At 43.6% G+C, this 5976-nt stretch overlaps 1 long non-coding RNA gene across 1 annotated transcript in view; it reads left to right on the forward strand.

Annotated features, from left to right (window-relative positions):
- Positions 1-106: 106 nt before the first annotated feature.
- The window catches only part of LOC106814897, an 8528-nt gene continuing 2658 nt past the window's right edge, over positions 107-5976 (forward strand). The window contains exons 1-2 of the long non-coding RNA XR_001394676.1: positions 107-254; positions 5125-5129. This is a non-coding gene — a long non-coding RNA (uncharacterized LOC106814897). The remainder of the gene's footprint in view (positions 255-5124; positions 5130-5976) is intronic.

The raw sequence follows: 5976 nt of genomic DNA on the forward strand, positions 1-5976 counted from the left end.
GTGTGTGTGTGTGTGTGTGTGTGTGTGTGTGTGTGTGTGTGTGTGTGTGTGTGTGTGTGTGTGTGTGTGTGTGTAATATATAAAACAGTTCTATTTCTCTCTCTCTCTCTGCGCGTCTGCAACAGTTCGTCATGGTAGAGGTCGTTAACACTGCGCTACTGGACAAGTTTCACTTCCTCCGTCCACGCAAGACGCTCACCATGATCGGAATAAGCGTCGTCATGTTCATGCTAGGTCTGCCCATGTGCGCCAAGGTACGTCTAATTATATAATTATATAAATGCATGTACAGCGTGTGTTTGTGTTTGTGTGTTTGTGTGTGTGTGTGTGTGTGTGTGTGTGTGTGTGTGTGTGTGTGTGTGTGTGTGTGTGTGTGTGTGTGTGTGTGGTCTCAAACTATTATTGCAACAAAGTTTTAAGTTGATTCAATAGTCTTACTTCAGGTAGGGCACCCTATTATTGTTAAAGGGTGGCATCGGGATTTATTTTTCACGCCAATGTACTGTGACTGATAGGTGCTAGCAATTTTAAACGTGTAATTTCAACAAAATGGTGTTTATTCCAGATATATTGGATAGGGCCGTATCATGTTGGGGGGCAAGGGGGGCAGCTTACCCCCTAGATTTTGGAGCAAAATTAAAAGATAATCTTAGCTAATAATCGTAAATAACCATAACGTGATTTTTTGGTCACTTATCCGTGAAAGCCTTGTCTCATACCCACCCCTACCACAATATGGACGTCGATCAAGAGCTGCGCCCGTCGCTCATTATTATACACAGTTGAAAAATGTAATTTGCCCCCCCCCATTAGAATTTGCTCAGCCTACGGCCCTGCTGCAAATGCGCAAACAAAGGTTTTTCGCGATATTACAATAAATTTTCTACGATTATGCAGCTTATGATAATTATTGCATATGATGATTATGATTATGATTATGTTTATGATTATGATGATGATAATGATAATGATAATGATAATGATTATTATTATTATTATTATTATTATAATGATGATGATAATCATGATAGTTATGATGATTATTGCAACAAATTGCCTATTTTGAATCATTACAATAATTTGATAAAGGGTTGAGATACATTTCACGTAGAGCATAGGGTGCCACCTAGTGGCTGATTTAAATATTATTAATGTTTACTTCAGCTAGCACACCATAGAACTAGAATATTACTTCTATTCTAGTTCTATGGGGGCACACTCCTATTATTAAAGAGAGACTGCGGGATATGTACTTTTAATGTCAAACTACTGCGATGGACTTGCTTTTCATTTCAAACCTATAATTTCAACAAAATGTCGTTTTATTTCGGGGATACCTGGTATGCGCAAACAAAGGTCTCTCGCATGCTGCAAGGAAATTTCGTATGACTAGGCACTTTAAATTATGCATATGATATGTGTACGTGATATTTCTAAATTTAAAAGTATAGTTTTAAGAAAAATACAAATTCTCTAATTCGATGAAAACTGGAGATACATCTACATGCGTTGTTTAGGCCACAACACATATTCGCTGACTAAAAATTTTATTAGCATTCTTCATTGATTTACTAGAGTACGTAGATCTCGATCCAAAAAAATCTAACTTTCTAAGCTTTTGCTGGAGTAATAAGACCAAAAACAAGTCTGCCAGTACCATAAGAGGACGCGCTGTGATCAGCCGAGATTGTATTGAATTAGGTCGAAGTTTAGTGAGCCCAGAAGTTTCGGAGATTTGTTCATGCGATCCATATACACCTATAAATCTCAGTCACATATAATCAACGATGTCAACATGAACTGAAATTGTAAATGTTTATTTAAATATATAAGCATACAGTGTTCTTACGACAAAATCTACTGATATGTGAACCATTATGTAGTGATGCCCTCTTCACAGTATTCTCCTGTGCGCAGACATTACGCGCCCAAATACGCAGACATTGCCTGTTCCTTACTGTAGACTATTCGGTGAATATTTCAAGCAGTGACATCTAACGATGATCTCCCAAGTGTAAGTTAATCCGGCAGACATTTATAGAGCCACAGCTGAAGTTGGCTAGTGTTACGAACGCAGTTACTTGCAATAATGCGTGCATAACCAACGTCGCTATATTTACCGACCAGGCACTTTGCTTACACACGAGGACGGCCGCCGGGTCTCGGCCTAAGGTTATATACAAAGACCAGCTGTTGACTTAGAAACAACCACATATAGCCATGGCCAATAAGAATAATAACGGTTTACGTTTACACACACGCGCGCACACACCACACACCACACACACACACACACACACACACACACACACACACACACACACAGCACACACATGAAATATATATAATATAATATATTATAATATCTATATATATATATAGTAATATAACTACGATTAAACTGCAAATCAAATATGAGCCCTAAAGATAGTACGCCTGAAATCATGCCTTTCTGATGTGGACACACAACAGTCGTGATGATTGCACAATTAATTTGTATGCGCAGAAAAATACAAATCTCTGGTTTGCGATGGCCATGTTCAAATGATTAACCGCAGCGTTAACGTGGTGATTCTACTTTGGTGGCGATTGTTGTGCTGAGTGGCGTCGGTACTGGTGAATACGTCCTTGCACTCCTTCCGCTTCCCTTCTCTATTTTCCTATCCCGGCAAGTATTGTTAATGCGTGTCAGGGTTCTAAACAACAGCCGCCTGAACATGTCTTCGCTGTCACTGCATCTCTGAAGTCTCTTCTTGCAGTAGATGATGCCCTTCGTTTGCTGATAGTTGCCCAGGCTGGTGAAAACGCACAGCGAAAATTGTAATTAGAAAACGCGGGAAAGCCAATTGTGAGAGGGAAGCGAGAGCGGTGAGAGGGAGAGCGAACGTAGGCGTGATTGAGAGGAGTGGGGCGACAGAAAAGAGGCAGTTAAAAAGAAGGAAGGCGAAGAGGAGACAAAATATTACGAGGAAATAAGAGAGAAAAGCAGGAGAAAGCGCGAGAGAGTTGAGAAGAGGCAGGAGAGCCAGTGTCGTGGCGAGAGATAGAGAGAGAGAAGGGAGGGAAGTGGAGAGAAGCGAGAAGAGATTGGTATGAATATAGAGTAGGCGGGGAGTGATTAATACATATGACATATACATTAATACAGATCTATTTAATATGGCTTGCTTCGCCGCCCCTGAACTCCGCCCTCCCTACCAAGCAGCACCGAGCAATGGAATTTAAACAATGTCTAGCCAGCGATAGCGAGTTCACAATAGCTACAGTTCGTCCAGCTAATAGAAGTATAGACAGGTGGCAGTAAATAGGCGGTTAATGTAAGCACGACGCACTCCGGAGGCTCGTCTTGGCAGACAGAACATTTGAAGCACATTTTGTGGAAGAGGACACGACGCGAGCCTCGATGCGTTCCGCGGCGTACACCGTCTTCTCAACATCTCCACACTTAGCTCTCCAACTTCTTGCTGCAAAGAAATAAAATGGGTAAATAGTAAAACGTTTACGTGTAAATACAAGGACAGACTGAACGCGTCTCTGCGGGAAGCAAATTCACTGCGAAAGGCTGACCCAAAGTGGGTTCGACGAGCTTTATGCACTCGATGGCTATTCAGTTAAAAACTAAGTCATGTACCAAAAAAAATAGCGTCAATTAATTAATAACGATCTGTGGTTTTGTGCCTAGATTCATCTTTGCTGTATCACCCGACACGAGCCGCATGTCAGGACGATATCACCGCATAATATATATATACGAGATGATATTATATACGCTTCATGCACAGCGTGATATATTATGTTTTCTCAACACTGCGCTCTCGTCGCCGTACTTTTCTCTCCCATGGGTCCTCTGCGCTTCTTCTTCTCCCTCCCCCCTCTCTCTATCTCGTCACGGATCTCATTGCTCTCTCTCTCTCTCTGTACATGCCACGTCAGGTCTGCGACAATATTCCAATTACGTTAAAACGTGAGCCACGCAGATGAAGTTGACGTATTCGCACTTGTTAAAGTTGCCGCTATAGAGAATCGTCTGTGCGCCAACGCCCTGTTAGCAGGGTGGCGTAAGACAGGATCGCGATCCATCCAATAAAAACATAACGCATATACTTCTTTCAAAGGTCGCGAAGATTTTTTTTTTTACAACCAAAACTGACGACACACTGACGGTATAATATATCTGGCGTGCGATAAAATGGTGTTATGGCGGTTACGCGGGTACATGTGCTTGCGGTTATTATTGGCTTGTAGCAGCCTCAACTTCATAAGAATGAATGGCAGCTATGGTTAAGTAGATTGTGATCAGCTGCAATGAAACGCAGATGCAGGGGCAGCTGCATAATATGGAGTTAGGTATTTGCAAAAGGCGTCTGTAGACGGGATTTCCAGTACAGTCGATATATAGGTCAAAAATCGGATAATATCGGCGTCAATATAATGTCGGATTATATTTGCCATTAAGTCGATAATCTTGGGATAATCATCCATCAGAGCAGTCCCGTAGTTGTTGATTAAGCATTCATTGCTTGTCTCGGAACATTGTCGCTACCATACAGCGTACTAGCGGCAAGCTATGCAACGATCAAAATGTCTATCTGCTTAGTGTATAGGCTAATTAATCACAAATTAGTTTTCTCAGACCATTTGAAGTCATGCTTCGTTTGTTGTTCAGCCAAATGCGATTTCATTTACCATCTATAGTAACATTATGTTAAAAAAGTCTCACGTACTGAAATAAAAATATGCAGCACAGCATAGATATAGCTATCCTTAATGCAAAAGATAAACAGGGATACATCTATGTTGATTATAAGCCGTTCAGTGTTATGCTGGTTTCCGGCGATATTATCGTGCTGGTATCCTCCAATGTAATACAGTAGGGACAATACAATCTGTTATGAAAGACAATGTAAACGAAGCTAGGAAGGATATATATTGCAAATCGTCGTTAAATGGCCATGAAAGCGGCATGCTATGAGAGGCGAGGGAAAAGATGAGAGGAGCAGCGCGAGAGAGAGAGAGTGCCAAATGGAAAGGTAAGAGCGCGCTAAGGAAGGGAAGCGGATAGAGATGGAGGAGGGGAGGAAGGGAGGGAGGGAGGAGTAGGGAGAGGGAGGGAGGGGGAGGGAGGGAGGGTGGGCGGGTGGTGGGAGTTAAGGAGGGAGGAAGGATTAATATATATATATCCTTGTTCTCTTAACTACGTTGAACTAGAACGCCGCGCCTCATTGGTTTCTTCGGCGTTTTTTCCCTCACCGTTAAGCTCCGTCGGTTGTTCCCAAAACACGCCGAGGAGCAGGAAACGTGATTGTTTATACAGAGCAGGCAGAGCAGCAGCAAGCTAAGCGATGGCAAACGACCCTCCACATATCAGCGCAGCGCAAACCCGGCTCACCGACAACACCGCCAGAAGGGTCGAAGCCACCGGAAACAAGAAAGCCGCAGGCAGCTAACGGCACGAAGAGCATGTTATCGTGTTAGAGCGATTACGACGGGGTGGCTTCCACATATGGCCATGATGTAGGCATGGGAATGGCAGAGGGAGAGACGGCGGATCAGCAGGCGTGCATGCGATGTTCACTGTACTTACATTGGGCAGCTGCGGTGCACGGAGGGATCGAGGGAGAGAGGCGGGCAAGGGAAAATGACTTCTATTGGGTGAATACCCTGTTGACCGAGGAGCCGCCGGCAACAGTGACTAATCACCGATTGACACAATGTGGGCGCTTCGGTGGATACGGTGCATTGGGTCATGGTGGTCACAGATAGCGACGGGGTACGCGAGCCGGCGTTTGTGTGCTCGCATGAACGTCGGATGCCGACTAGCAACACAGCAACGAGTCTCTCTCTCGCTCCTTCTCTCCGTCTCTCACTGGTCCTCTCTCACTCTCTCCTCGACGATCGTCTCTCGTCGATTCTCTCTATCTCTACCTATCTAGCCTCTGTTGCACTCCACCACTAAGCTCTCTCGCAGCGCGCAAC

This window comes from Priapulus caudatus, unplaced genomic scaffold (genome assembly GCF_000485595.1).
Source record: "Priapulus caudatus unplaced genomic scaffold, Priapulus_caudatus-5.0.1 Scaffold1000, whole genome shotgun sequence".
NCBI classification, from domain to species: domain Eukaryota; kingdom Metazoa; phylum Priapulida; class Priapulimorpha; order Priapulimorphida; family Priapulidae; genus Priapulus; species Priapulus caudatus.